This window comes from Macaca fascicularis, chromosome 8 (genome assembly GCF_037993035.2).
Source record: "Macaca fascicularis isolate 582-1 chromosome 8, T2T-MFA8v1.1".
Classification (NCBI taxonomy): domain Eukaryota; kingdom Metazoa; phylum Chordata; class Mammalia; order Primates; family Cercopithecidae; genus Macaca; species Macaca fascicularis.
The window spans coordinates 94,688,009-94,704,603 of NC_088382.1; the positions used below are offsets into that span (position 1 = coordinate 94,688,009).

Here is a 16,595-nt window from a genome sequence, read left to right on the forward strand (position 1 = left end):
GGTGGTGTATGCCTGTAATCCTAGCTACTCAGGAGGCTTAGGGAGGAGAATCACTTCAACCGGGGAGTCAGAGGTTGCAGTGAGCCAGGATCGTTCCACTGCACTCCAGCCTGGCGGACAGAGAGAGACTCCATCTCGAAAAATAAAAAAAAGGTGAATAAGCACAGAGTGATCATCTCAATTAAGAGTCCAATATATAAATCTTAGTTTAAAACCAGTCTTGCCTTGAAAAAGCTATTTACAAGTTTTTAATGAAAAATACAAATGAGAAGGAATCAAAGATCCTTCATTTGAAGGCTGAGATATCCATTGTAAAATTACATGTCAAAAAATGCATGAAGTTTCTTCAAGCACTGACTGTTGATACCTTGCAGACACTGAGCCACTTTGAACATACACTCACAGCACCAAAGGAAACTCCACATGAATTATTTCTTCTTGTCTCTTCAGCATGAAGTTGAACTTTTAAGAAGACTTTAATATGAATTAGTTGTAATTTGAAATTAAATATTGATTTATACCAATTTTTCATTTGATGAAGTTTTCATAAGTAGCTTTATTATGAGGATGTTTATTACGTGGGTAAAAAAACTTCAGATTTTTTTCTCTGTATCAGAATAATTTAAATAACTCAGAACAATTTAAAAGTTATATATCTCAGAATATATTATTTCCTAGGTTTGGTTGGAAGATCTTCAAGAACACACCACGGCGGGGCCGGGGGAATGGTTAATGGATACAAAAAAAATTAGAAAGAATGAATAAGACCTATTTGATTGCACAACAGGGTGACTATAGTCAATAAGAACATAATTGTACATCTTAAGTAACTCTGTGAGTGTAACTGGATTGTTTGTAACACAAAGCATAAATGCTTGGGAGAATGGACACCACATTCTCCCTGATGTGATTATTACACATTGCATGTCTGTGTGAAAATATCTTATATACCCCACAAATATACATGCCTACTATGCACCCACGAAAGTTAACATTAGAAAATTTAAAATTATAAAAAGAAATATGTAAAAAGAATACATCAAGGATAAAAATATCAGAATTATTATATTTCTCTCTAGTGAAGCAATGACTGTATGTGTGAGCTAAGCATGGCCCAGCCAAGCCTGGATCTCCTAAATCCTTTGAGATGCACAGGATCTATTCTACTAAATCCAAAAAAGAAAGAGTAAATACTGTCAGAGCAACAAAGCTTGCCCTGCATCCAAAAATGATCTTATTATTGCTAACAGCTGTAGTTTGCGAAACCATTTTCCTTGAGGGATCTTTTCTCCCTTTTCTTTCCAGTCTTGAAGTAGAATTTAGATCTTCAATATACTTCTGCTGTTATGAAAACTTTATTAAACCTTGATATTCTTATTAGGTTAAAGATTCACATTATTTTACATTTATCCAGGTTTTGTAGGAAACCTCGTATTTAGTAACAGATGCTATATATGATTATAGTATTAGCCACTTGCTTTAAGAGCACAAGTTCTATAATTTGATTTCCTTCCTCGGAATCCCATTCTGCCACTTCCTAGATAGATGGCGTTGGCAATTTAACTTTCCTGAGTCTCCATTTGCTCACCTAAGTTAGTAAGTAACTAACCTTTTATTATTATTATTATTATTAAGTAATTTTTTTGAGACAGATTCTTACTCTGTCTCCCAGGTTGGAGTGCAGTGGTGCAATCACAGTCACTGCAGCCTCAACCTCCCAGCCTCAGGTGATCCTCCCTCCTCAGCTTCCCAAGTGGCTGGAACTATAGGCATGAGCCACCACACCTGGCTAATTCTTATCTTTTATAGAAATGGGGTCTGTGTTGGACAGGCTGGTCTTGAACTCCTGGTTTCAAGCAATCTTCCCACCTCATCCTCCAAAAGTGCTGGGGTTACAGGCGTGAGCCACCATGCCAGGTCATAACTAACTCTTAACAGCTGTTATGAATGAGATAATACTTAGTGTCTGACATAGTAAACAGGAAATAAATACCAATTATTAAAAACATTCTGTGCAGCAATTAAGTTATATTATAAATCTTTTCTAAAGTTTCACTGAATCACAGAAATATTAACCAATTGAATCCAAAGGCCTGAATATTTTAGAAGTGTTAAGAGAATCAAATTCTCAGTTCAGAAGAGAGTGAAATCAGCACAGGAGTGATAGACTGCTTTACTAGGGGAGATCGCTGAGGAAGAGAGACAAGAAAAAACAAAACAGCAGCCTGAAGACAGGAAGACAATTCTGGACTGTACTTAGAGTGATATAAAATATGGAGTACAATATTAAAAACTTTAATAATAGGAACATGAAAGAGGGAAAGCAATACTAATTTAGGGATGGTTGGTAGTAGAGCACATAAAAGCAAAAGCAGATCTGTATTAATGCCATCAAATGATAGCTGTCTATGAAACATTTAGGAATTGAGAAGTTAAAGAAACTGGTCAGATTATTAGGAAAATTTTCAAGACAAAAGTAGGACCTGAGTTTTTCTTCAAGGTGAGGTAAGAATTCAGTACGGAGCTACTAAAATGGCATTCCTGGGAGACAGAGTTGGATGAGTGGCAGCAGAGAAGGCACCGTACCCAGCGTATCAGACATTCCAGTCTAGTGAGCTAGGAAGATTCAGGAAAAGACAAAAGATAAGATTGGCTAATTCACGGAGAATCTGTATTGAGAAATTATCCTAATACAAGGAGCTTTCTGCTCATTCTATGGGTGAAGTGGAGTCATTCAATGATGTATACCTGCTTGGCTGTTTTGCTTTTAACTGTAGAATGATGTTATCCAAAGTGAGCCACTTATAAAGCGGCTGCAGAAGTTCAGGTATGACTTGAAAAGATGCAAGACTTGAATAGAATGAAATAAGAATGTAAAGAAAATGCCTGATGAAATCGCATTTTCTTTAAGAATGTCGAAATCAGTGAGTGAGTGATGTCTTAAAGTTTTCTCAGTTAGACTTGATGGGATCATGGTGACAGTATGACAAGCTAAAATCCATGTATAGTGTTGAAACTAAGGGAAGGTTAACAAGAAATTGTCCCTAAGCTTTAAATATGCCCATCTAACATCATGGAATTACTAATGGCCAATTCAATGCCTGTCTTTTGATGATGCGGTTTCAATTTTCTCTATGTCTGCAGGGAAAAAGGGATAAGGAGATAAAGCCAATTTTCTTCTAAAAATCTACTTTTTTGGGGTTTTTTTTAGACTCAGACAGTGCTACCACAAAATTAATGATTTCTTTACCAACTGAATTTTGCTTCATTTTTTTCCCCAAAGCCCTCCAGGCTACTTCTCTGGAGAGTACACAAAGTTTCCACAGCGCTATTTTTGTAATCTAAAGCAGTTGTGCTTTCAGGCCTGATGCTACAACTGTAATTTTAATTTATCAACCTGCCAGTCAGTGAAATGCTGTAAAAACATTTGAAAGCTTAAACCCATCATTTATTTCTGCACCTGTCAATGACTTTTCTGTACTTGTCAAAATCATTTAAACTGCACTATGATGGCATATACAATATCACCAATAAATTGGGTAATCAATCATGTATGTGCATATTTTGACAGTGGCGTCTTGAATGCATAGTCTCCTGGATGCATTTTTAAGAAGTAGGGGCTCATTACTGTTCAATAATAAAATACAGTAGAGTCATCAAAAAGAGTCTCCCTCAGTCTTTTACAATTAAAAAAATGTCTTCGGAAACAGAGGGGCTGATTGTGCCTGAAATGGCTTTTATTTCTTCAGCAAAATGTTCTCCTTGGGGAAAAGGAAGTAATTGCAGATTATAGCAGGCAGGAATATAGTGTTACATGGAGGGAAGAAAATGTATAGGATCATTAAATAGATTTATTTAAGTTCTGCTTATAAAGAAAGCAGTGGTGCAGTACTTTATAGCTGATGATATTTCAAAAGAGTGTTATCAGCACTTCCACCACTATCTAATTTGTTCATATAATAAAGTGTCACATTAAACCCAATATCACAATTCATATCAGTTTTACTTTAAAAATTGATATCGTTATATATCATAGGCAACCCCAGCCCCAAAAATGTTTGATGAGATCTTTTATCACAATAAATTATAGAATTTAAAAAATCAATCTATTAGAGAGAGAGAACCTGTTAAATCATTAAATCCACTCAACCCAGTAACCAATTTGATGTCACTTAGTCTGTGTTTCTAAGATAAAATGTTGTTAAAATTGTAACTTAAATAATATTGTCTAAATAATCTAACTGTACCCTCTGAACTCTTGGTTGTAGCAATCCTCGCCATTTATTTATATTTTTTAAAAAAGCAAGTCTTATGAGAAACCCTTTAAAATCTATGAAGGATTTATGACCACTTCATACCATGCAACTCTAAATTAGCCAAACTAATTTATAGACATCAAATATTTCTACATAAGAAAATGAATCAGTAAACTAGACATGCATAAGATCTCACTCATGGGAAAGAACTAACCTTAAGTGTTGTTTCAGAATCACATTTAAAACAAACAGAGCTTTGGGATGTGTATTAATATACACAACTAGCACTGTTTCCTTATTGCTACCAGTACTGTTTTCAAGGAACATGATTTTGTTTTGTTTTTTTAATTTCACTCTAAGTTCTGGGATACATGTGCTGAACATGCAGGTTTGTTACACAGGTATACGTGTGCAATGATGGTGTGCTGCACCTATCAACCTGTCATCTAGGTTTTAAGTCCCGCATGTATTAGGTATTTGTCCTAATGCTCTCCCTCCTCTTTCCCCTCACCCCCTGACAGGCCCTGGTGTGTGATGTTCCCCTCCCTGTGTCCACGTGTTCTCATTGGAACATGAGTTTTTTTAAGGTGTCAAGCCACATCGGAAAGGGTAATCATATAGTCAGGCTGTTTAAAGATATATTTACTGAATGTGTATATGAATAAAATAGAAATGGTGGCTAAGATTAGACGTCATATGTAGAATCAGTACTGCACAGTTGTTATTGCTTTGATTTAAAATAAGATCTTAGTCTCATATACTTTTAATATCAGTCCTGAAAGCAGTCACTAAAACTAATGCAAAATAAGTGCTCTGATTTCACTCGACTACCTTCAACTCATCTCAAAGAAAGCTAATTAAGCTTACTTGAAGAGAACTCATTTCTCTTTTTTTTAGCTCCATTAAATATACTGAAGACTGAACTTTCAATTAAATAATACTTAATTATCTAAATAATTTTTTGACAATTTAAATAGCATTTATTTCAGACAGTTCAAAGTATTGATTATCCTTTATTTTGTGTTCTTCAATGAATCTTTACCGATTCTCATAAAAACAGAATAGATATCATCATTCCTTTAATACTGAATCAGTGAGATACAGAGACATTATGATAACTCCATAAATAAACACAGAATATCAGCAGCTATTTTGGAATGGAGTCCAGTCTGGGACTTTTGCTTACAAAGCTGGCAATTTCATGCATCTTAACACTTCATGTTTTCTTCTGAGTTTCATCTGCACTTGAATGTCTAAATAATAGCTTTAATTATTCATGAAAATAATCATGTACATAAAAAGTAATTTATTGCTTTTAGAGCCATTGTGAATCCCAGATTTGCACTATAAAAGTGCTAGCAAAAGTTTTAAAGCCTCACTTCCCAATCACATTTCTGTTCATCCAGCCGGGAAAGACTGATCTTTATTTCATCAATCTCAAAATGTGACCTTTTCAACACTTTTAATGACATTTTCAAAGTACAGAAATGCTTTTAGATTCAAAAGGATTTTCTACTTTATTCTGCAGAACAAGTCAGCTATCATAGTATAATCAATAGCTGCCAACTATTAGCAAAAGCCATGTATCACTTATACTTTAAGAGCTTATCAGGAAAAAAATGCATTCAGTGGCTATATTTTGGCATGCTAAGGTAGATATTAAAATGAAAAGTCAATCCTCAAGTGTTTCATGTTTTAGAAATGTTATTATTTCCTTAGTAAATATTTCACTAGATCACATTCAAAATATACCATTAGAAGCTGCTGGCCACATTCAACTTCAAAATGAGATAATGTGCTTGTAGTTTTATTCAGTGTTAGGCAACCAACTACAGTTTCCCCTTAGCTTCAATGAAAAGCATATAAAAGATGAAACACTTGTTGAGACATTTCTTCCAGATACTGGCTAAATTATCATATCATGCAAGTGGTATTTCAGTTAAGTGTATATTATAGCCCAATTGGATACTAAAAGTCTTGAAAGCCTTTTTAAAAGTGAGATTCTCTAGAGAAGTTATTTTAAAGAAGTGTTCTGTAAATCATGGGCCTTTGATTATCCAGCCCATGGCAGGCTAAGCACTTCAAATTCCCATGTAAAGCCACCAAGTCACAAATTAAGGGACTGCCCAATAAATCAAAGCATTCATTCCTAATTTTCTTAAGTTGCCAGGTTTTAGTTTGAAGCTCTTGAGAAAGGATTTGATAGCATTGCTGCCCTTTCTGTGAAGAACAGTTGTCTAATTTCATTAAGTGCATCAATTCAACATTTGAAGGGCACCGTGTATGTGCAAAATATCATGTGATAACAATGGCAGTTGCTGTTCTAAACTAGCCTGCTAGACAGGGATAGTTTCCTATTATTGTGACTAAAAATTGAGCTTTCCTTCCTTATTACAAATACAACAACAAATCATCCTTGATAGGGAATTTAGTAAAATATTTAGACATTTATTTTGGCAATATAAGATGAAGAGTGGTATCAAAATCATTTAGACTTAACTAACAAATATGTCTTCAAAAAATTACGCAATGCACATTGTTTTTAAAAGCATCATTAATTGCCTAACAGTACCCTCCAAACTGCAAATCAGGGGTTAAAAATAGGAAGTGAATCTTATGATGCAATTTCATTCTAATCAAGACTTTTTTTTCCAGTATCTTTATTGTTATTTTTGAATAAATTCAGTTATATTTAGATAAAATTTATTCAGTGCAAAATTCCATTGAAGTTATATTGGTAGGTGCAAAGCAAGATGTGAGGTGCACTGAACTGCTGCTTCATCTCATAGCGGATTCAGTAAAGCAGTGCCAATCAATGAATTGTTTTTACCATTTCATTTCAGAAAGTAGGAGTAAGCATTTTAAAACTTATAGCATGTTTATATGGCTATGATATCTAAATGTATGATTTTGTACAAAAGTATCAGACTGTGATAGAATGTAAATATTTTAAATAAAAAATAAAAATTTGGTCCTTTACCACAATAAGCCAGGAAGACTTAGACAAGACTACATCTTTGCCTTTGGGGAGGTTGTAATCTAATGAACAGTACAAAAACCAATAAGTTAGTGTCTATAATACAAGGTATTGCTTGGGAATTCTAATCTGCTGAAGAAGATAAAATAAAAATGAACATATATCTATAACATAAGTCATTCTTTGAAAACTCTTGAAAGAGAGGAAATAAAAGGTTGTGGGACTAGTGATACATAATGGCACACAAAGCCAGATGGGTTTAGTTTCTGTTTGGAGATAGGTAGTAGCACCATTTGGCTGGACCAAAGGGCATCTTAAAAGAGACACTGGATGACATGCCTAGAAAATTAAACAATGACTATATCAAGGGAGACTAGAAAACCCTGAATATGTTTTAACTTTTCTTCAACTCCCCTCTCCCTTTCTCACCCCTCCTGCCTCTGCCTTATTCTCTTACTTACTCTCTCTCCTCCTTGACCCCTATTTATTTTCCTATCATTCTCCTTCTTTTCTTCTCTTTCCTCATCTCCTCTTTCTTTCCTTCTCTCTTCTTCTCTCCTCACATTCTCTCCTTGTCCTACTTCTTCACCTCTCTCTATTCCTCCTTCTTTCTGCTGCTTCTCTATATTTTTCTTCATTTCAAAAAATGCATGCCTTCCATCAGAAGAGAATATCTCAAAATATTAAGAGCCATCTATGACAAACCCACAGCCAACATAATATTGAACAGGCAAAAACTAAAAGCATTCCCCCTAAGGCCTGGAACAATACAAGGATGCCCACTCTCAGCATTCCCATTCAACATGGTACTAGAAGTGCTAGCCAGAGCAATCAGGCAAGAGAAAAAAGTAAAAGGCATCCAAATAGGAAAATAAGTCAAACTATCTCTCTTCACAGATTACGTGATTTTATACCTAGAATGCCCTAAAGACTCCGCCAAAAGGCTCCCGCAACTGATGTGCCACTTCAGTAAAGTTTCAGCCTACAAAATCAGTAGCATGTCTATATACCAATAATGTTCAAGTTGAGAACCAAATCAAGAATGCAATCCCATTTACCATAGCTGCAAAAAAAATAAAAATAAATAAGTAAACCAAGGAATACATCTAACCAGGGAGGTGAGAGATCTCTACAAGGAGAACTACAAAACATTGTTCAAAGAAATCACACATGACACAAAGGAATGGAAAAAACATCTATGGCTCATGAATTGTAAAAATCAGTATCTTTAAAATTGCCAGACTACCCAAAGCAACCTATAGATCCAGGACTATTCCTGTCAAACTACCAACATCATCTTTCTCAGAACTAGTAAAAGCTATTCTAAAATTCAAAGGAAATAAAAAAAAAGAGACTGAATACCCAAAACAATCCTAAGTAAAAAGAACAAAGTCAGAGGCATTACAGTACCCAAATTCAAACTACACTATAAAGCTACAGCAACCAAAACATCATGGTACTGGTACAAAAACAGACAATAGACCAATGGAACAGAATGGGGAACCTGGAAATAAAGCCACACACCTACAGCTATCTGATCTTTGACAAAGTCAACAAAAATAAGCAATGGGGAATGGACTTCCTATTCAATAATTAATACAAAAATTAACTCAAATTGGATTACATATTTAAATGTAAAGATCTCAAAGCATAAGAATCTTAGAAAAAAACTTAGAAAATGGCATTCTGGACATCAGCCTTGGGAAAGAATTCATGGCTAACTTCTCAAAAGCAATTGCAATGAAAACAGAAATTGAGAAGTGGGGCCTAATGAAACTCAAGAGCTTCTGCATGCAAGAGAAACTATCAAGGAAGTAAACAGCAAAATATTTTGCTCCCTACAGACTGGGAGCAAAATATTCACAAACTATATATCTGACAAAGGTCTAATATCCAGAATCTATAAGGAACTTAAACAAATCATCAAGCAAAAAACCCCATTAAAAAGAAGGCAAAGGACGCGAACAGACATTTCTCAAAAGAAGACATAAAAGCTGCCAACAAACATGTGAATAAATGGTCATCATCACTAATGTTCAGAGATATGCAGATCAAAACCACAATGAAATACTATCTACTGCAGTCAGAATGGCTATTATTAAAAAATCAAAAAAACAACAGATGTTGTCAAGGCTGTAGAGAAAAGGGAACACTCATACACTCTTGGTGGGAATGTAAATTAGTTCAACCACTGTGGAAAGCAGTCTGGAGGTTTTTCAAAGAACTCAAAATAGAACTACCATTCAACCCAGCAATCCCATTACAGGATATATCCAAAAGTAAACAAAGTGTTCTACCGAAAAGACACAAGCACTTGCATGTTTATCACAGCACTATTTACAATAACAAAGACACCACCAAGCTCAGTGGCTCACACCTGTAATCCCAGCAATTTGGGAGGCAGAGGCAGGCAGATCACCTGAGGTCAGGAGTTCAAGACCAGCCTAGCCAACATGGTGAAACCTCATCACTACTAAAATTACAAAACTTAGCTGGGCATGTTGGTGCATGACTGTAATCCCAACTACTTGGGAGTCCGAGGCAGGAGAACCTCTTGAACCCAGGAGGCAGAGGTTGCAGTGAGTCAAGATTACACCACTGCACTCCAACCTAGGAGACAAAGAGAGATCCATCTCAAAAAACAAAAATATAGCAAAGACATGGAATCAACCTAAATGTCCATCAATAGTGGGCTGGATAAAGAAAACGTGGTACATATACACAATGGAATACTACACAGACATGAAAAATAATAAAATTATGTCCTTTGCAGCAACATGGATGTAGCTAGAGGTCATTATGCAAAGTGAATTAATGCAGGAACAAAAAAAAAACAGAAATATTGAATGTTCTTACTTATAATAAGGAGCTAAACATTGGCTACTCATGAACATAAAGATGGCAGCAATAGAAACTAGGAACTACTAGAGAGGGAAGGGAAGTTTGAAAAACTGTTGGGTACTATGCTCACTATCTGGGTGATGGGATCAATCAAACCCCAAACCTCAGCATCATGCAATACACCCAACTAACAAAAAAGTACATGTGTACCCCCTGAATCTGAAGTAAAACTTGAAAAAAAATGCATGCCTTCAACAAGGAGCTTTCTTTGCTTTGCAATAGATCTCACTACTGGAAGGGAAATTAATATATGTGAAATGTTGGCTGGGTACCAGAAATAACATAAATTCCTAGTACATCAGCCTATTCTCTTGTTTTGCAGTTGAGAAAAAAAAATTTACCACTAGCTTAATGACATATTTAAAATACTAGGGTATATCAAAAATGTCATCATTTTTTAATATTAGGCCAGTATGAGACTGTTCTCTATTTGGGAATTAGCTGTTTCTCCTCTCTGAGGAAATTAGTCACCCCAAAAGACAATCAAATGCTGACATTTGACATGCCCAATAAACTACTAGGACCCTTCACTACCATGTTCCAGTGAGGCCCACCAGTCGATAAGCCCTGCCCACATGTACATCCACACACTCATATACACACCCACACCCACCCACACACACACACACACACACACTCACAAAGCTGACAGCCAGCTTTTTGATGCCTTGCCCTGAAATATAAGCTAATCAACAAGGAAAGAATCACCAGGCATTTTAGGAAATACTCTAACATGGAAGAAAATCCCAGAGAAAATCAGATTTCCACAGAAATAGGGGAAATAGAGAGAGTACAAAACTAAACAAAAATACTAAACAACTCATAATTAATGCCCCTAGAAATAGGAAAATGTATCTACATTTCAAAGTATTACTTAAAAGAATATATGAATAACAAGAAAAATCTTCTCAGAAATTAAAAACTTTATAGCAGAAATAGAAAATTTAATAAACGTTTGAAATATGAACTTAAAAGATCAGAAAGATAAACAGATGGAAAATAGTAAAGAAAAGATTTTTAAACAATTAGACCCTTACTCCACGGGTTCAATATCAAGCTAATAGTGTTCTCACAAAGGGAAAACTCAGAGGACATTATTCAATCAGAATACAATAAAATATCCCAACACTGAAAGATACTAGTTTTCCAATAAAATATGCTCAGCACAATAAATGAAAGATGACCCAAACTAAAACAGATTACTGTATATAAGACCTTAAATGTCTAAATAGAGGAATAAAAGCCACATACCAAGACAGACTCAGAATAACATCAAATTTCTCAAGATTAGAACGTGCAGACAATAGAAGAATGGCTTTAAATGTCTTTTGATCACATGAATAGACTTATTGTAACATGGAATGCTGAAGATTAGTGCCATTAGAGTATCTAATTCTGACTTCAACTTTTAAAATAATTAAAATCAATAAAATCAAAAAAATCAAAACAGGATAGTTACCAGAATAATAGTGCCATTATAACCACATTAAAAAGAAAAGCTTCCATCAAAATTTTATGATGTGACAAATCCAGTACAATATATTTTATTAAATATTGCATTCCACTCAATTTTGTAATATTCCATTTTTTGATGAAAATGTTTTTCAGAAGAGATGCTTCAGATAAAAAGAAAAATTGGAATAGAAATACATATGTTGAGATTTCCAAGTGTTACTGTTACAAAGTACCTTAGATGTCCTGTAATAATTGTTCATAGGTATCTTTAACAAATGAATAATTATTAATATATTTCACAGATAAGTCACTTGATACTTTTTATTGACATACAACTAAATAAACTTTTAGTAAAACATTTAAATTGTTTTACTTTGAATCGCTTCACATTTTATAAGTTAGTTTTCATTTCTTCTGCTTCTTTAAAAGGCTTGGCCAGGTTGTTTGTCCGTAGTAGGATAACTGTACTATATTTGTATAATAACTAATTTATCCAACTTAATATGTGGGAAATAATGCCTCTCTCTGTATTTAGATATGTTTATTTGAAACAAAAATAATTAATTTTATGTATGTGATAAGAAACAGCCTATTAAATATATACCTTTTAAAAATAAGCAGCACAGATAGCAGATACAGAACTCTTTACTATCAGTACTCTTGACTACCAAGGAATGAAGCCACACTCTAGAAAAATGCAAGGCAAGAAAAAATTCAAATAACCCCTTTAGGTAAAAATCATCCCTTTAATAATATTCATTTGTAATTCAAATTCACAGCATATCTCATCAGCCCAAGGTAATCTTCTAAAATGTCATTATACTTGCAATATTATAAGTTTTTTTCAGACCAATATTTATGGAGGTCACCGTGCTACATCAACAAAACATTTTAACTCCAGTGAGAGTATAGCTTTGTAGCATTAACTCCTTTGACAATTGTCTTTCTAAAAAGATTTTTACTTTAGAAACCTCTAATATATGTCGTTTTCCTCAGATCCAAAGTATCCAAATGTTTTGTTAAAACCAACATTTTGTAGTAGACATTCAAGGGTAATCTTATAGCAGTTCAGTTTCTTCCTTAGCAAAGACAAGTTGATAACAATTTGCCAAGCTGTCTTCCCTGCATTCGTTACTAACAGCATCTACTCTTTCACTCTTAGCACAGGAATGGATGAATTTACGTTCTATTATCAGAGTTGCCATAGCAACACTCTGTCACCGAGTCACATCTTCCACAACTATAACATAATGATCCCCAGATTTCTTTGTATGCTCAAAAGACTTTATACATTATCAGGGTTGACAACTCCAGTGGCAGTTCGCTGACCCAGTACCTTAACAAAAAAAAAACCCTATGTTAGTTGTATTAGTCCATTTTCATACTACTATGAAGAAACACCCAAGACTGGGTAATTTATAAAGAGAAAGAGTTTTAATGGACTCACAGTTCCACGTGGCTGGGGAGGCCTCACAATCATGGCAGAAGGTGAAGGAGGAGCAAGGCATATCTTACGTGGCGACCGGTGAGAGAGCATGTGCAGGGGAACTGTCCTTTATAAAGCCATCAGATCTCGTGGGACTTATTCACTATCATGGGATTAGTACAGGAAATACCCACCCCCGTGATTCAGTAGGACTTGCAGGGATTATGGGAGCTACAACTCATGATGAGATTTAGGTGGCAACACAGCCAAACCATATCATCAGTAGACAAAGAGGCCTTAAACCAAGCCTTCTGGCAAGATGTGTTGGAGAAATAACTGTAGCATATGTAGCTGTATTCTGATTCTAGTCCACTTCTTTAAGTAGACTTGGGTCAAACATAGGAGTTTCATCAGGTTTCATCTTTCCAGGAAGATCTGTTTGATAAAGCTGAGGCAGGCCCACCATGGCCCTCAGGACACCAGGTCCCACTCTCACTTTCCGACCCCCAGCCCCTCTTCACTGCCTTTAAAATTTTGAGGGAAAATTATTTCCAGCCAGAAGGCCCAGACAATCAATCAAACCAAATACACTGTTAATCAAACACAAAGACTTTTAAAAGATACAGGTGACTCTTGTTTTTTTTTAATTATTATTATTTTTTATTATTATACTTTAAGTTCTAGAGTACATGTGCATAACGTGCAGGTTTGTTACATATGTATACTTGTGCCATGTTGCTGTGCTCCACCCATCAACTCGTCAGCACCCTTCAACTCGTCATTTACATCAGGTATAACTCCCAATGCAATCCCTCCCCCCTCCCCCCTCCCCATGATAGGCCCCGGTGTGTGATGTTCCCCTTCCCGAGTCCAAGTGATCTCATTGTTCAGTTCCCACCTATGAGTGAGAACATGCGGTGTTTGGTTTTCTGTTCTTGTGATAGTTTGCTAAGAATGATGGTTTCCAGCTGCATCCATGTCCCTACAAAGGACACAAACTCATCCTTTTTGATGGCTGCATAGTATTCCATGGTGTATATGTGCCACATTTTCTTAATCCAGTCTGTCACTGATGGACATTTGGGTTGATTCTAAGTCTTTGCTATTGTGAATAGTGCCGCAATAAACATACGTGTGCATGTGTCTTTATAGCAGCATGATTTATAATCCTTTGGGTATATACCCAGTAATGGGATGGCTGGGTCATATGGTACATCTAGTTCTAGACAGGTGACTCTTGTTATTTGAGGAAGTTATATTCTGTGAAGTCACAGCAAACACTGAATTAGCAAATACTGAACCATTGGTCCTAGGGGAAATATAGGGCTAGATTCCTGTGAGCTTCTGGTCTCAGAGGAATCTTTTGGTCTCAGAGGAAATTCACAACATTTTTGTCAACCAATCAACACACAAACTTGCTGTTGGTGTGTTTCTGTTTAAAGACCCTATGTCTTTAATGTATGTTATATCAATATGTATGTTGATTCATTAACATCGAACTCACAGCCAGCAGCACACCTCATGCCTGAAAGAAGCTCATCTAAAGAAGCTCACGTATTTTCTTCATAAGACACATCAGTCTTCTTGTGCTTAGGAACACTGGACGGCATTTCAGCACTATACTGGGGGGCCGTTTTAAGCTACATAATTACCAAGGAAAAGCACATAAATGTGAAAAATGAGACACTAAATAGATTATAACATAGATGGTTATTTACAGTATGAACTGAAACAAAGAGGCAGTGTCACCTCATTGGACCTCAGCTGGGAACATATAACTCAAAATGTTTACCCTCTGTGCATGTTTCTGAATGATCATAAAAACCCTGTGAGTATTGATTAGGAGGTCACAAATTTTGCAAAGTTGCAAATACAGAATCCATGAATAATGAGAATCAACTGTATTTTCAGAAATATAATTACTCACAAGCTATTTCTAAGAAATCTAAATGTTGTTTCACCAAACTTATCGAACTAACCAAAAAAAATGGGGGGGTCTAACACAAAAGAGAAAGAAGTCCTCAAGGTGGCTGGTGAAGAGAAGTACCAAGATGACAGCTTTGTAGCAGACCCAGAGAGAACCAGTCTGGGTTGCAGCAGGAAAGTGGAATGCTCCAGGAAGAATGAAAAAAGTAGACCATTATAAGTGCCAAGTAAACAATGATTGTACAAGAAGGAAATATAATCATTGCACAGTATGTTCCTCAACTATTATATTCATGTGGGTAGGCCAATAATATTTATGTGGTTATACCAATATAAACATTGAATATTGACTTAACCAAACAGAAAAGAATTAATGAGGAAAAAACATGGAAGTTCACAAATAAATTCTTCAGTACAAGTTAAACAGAGCAATATTTTGAGGGCTCAAAGAGGATTCGGTTTTGAGAATAAGATTTTTTTCTAGAAACTAAAGAATATCAGATAAAATGTCTTCTTAATATTCAGAAGGAATGTACCTCTAAGAAACATTTATAGGTTATAATAAGAAGAGATTAATTTGGAAAATATCAGTTAACTCTTTAAGACACCGGATTCAATACAATGCCCCATTTGAAGCAGTAAATTAAAGATTTGATACTACAGATGAAAATAAGGTCAATAAATGATATTAAGGAAAATTAACAAACATTCCATGAGAAAAACAGAGGAAAAGTGGCAAAAATGAGAACAAAAGAAAAAATGGGATGAAACACCATTGAGTTTAATCTGTAAATAATAGCCATTGCCAAAGATAACAATTTTATAGAAAATGAGTCAATAATAAAAAGTAAAATATATAATTCATTGATTTTTCTAAATGAGGCATTTAGAATTTGAAATGTAAAGAAATCTATAGGAATCCATAAATTTAAAAAGAGGCTAACTTTAAGACAAAAGATAAAATCGAACTCAGTTTTCTCTGTGATGTGCTAATGTGAAGATAATCCTGGAGAACTTTTTAGGGAAAGGATTGTAACACAAGAACTCTGTGTTCAGCTACGTCATTTTTTATGTGTGAAGTATGCCAGAAAGACACCAACAGAAAATTATGATGTATCATGTACCAATCCCAGACAAAATTCTAGAAAGATAGCCACTCACCTGGTTTTATCTATCCTGAACACCAGCATCTTAAGGCTCAACCTATTTTACAAACATATGTTTAACAAATATTTAGTCATGTTCTTTAACTGGGAAATTTATTGAAGGGATAAAGTGATTCATTTAAAATGACTGGGTAGAAAATAATCAGGGAGGGGGAAAATTTGACATTAAAAAAATTCAGCTGGTAAAATATTGAGGAGATTTTTTTTTTAAAGTTGAATAATAGTAATAGGAGGGACACTATCTCTTCTACAAATTCATGATTTAGGAATAAAAACTGACATTAATCGGTGGGGAAAAAATAGAAACCACAATAATAAGTCATGTTTACACAAAAAGGTCATAATTGACAAAGAGTGTAAATCAGTTCAATGGGAGTGGAAGAATTATTCAATATGCTACTTTTGCTTCTATAATATTTGTATGAAATACTCATTTTAGATAATATGTGTCCAGTGCAGTATGAGCTTGTAATAAAAAGGTAATAGAG

General features: G+C 35.0%; 1 protein-coding gene and 1 pseudogene across 21 annotated transcripts in view; one reads left to right on the plus strand and one right to left on the minus strand.

Annotated features, from left to right (window-relative positions):
* The window catches only part of RALYL (RALY RNA binding protein like), a 736,337-nt gene that overhangs the window by 636,937 nt on the left and 82,805 nt on the right, over positions 1-16,595 (plus strand). The window lies entirely within an intron of this gene.
* On the minus strand, positions 12,548-14,199 carry LOC102123465 (glucosamine 6-phosphate N-acetyltransferase-like; annotated as a pseudogene).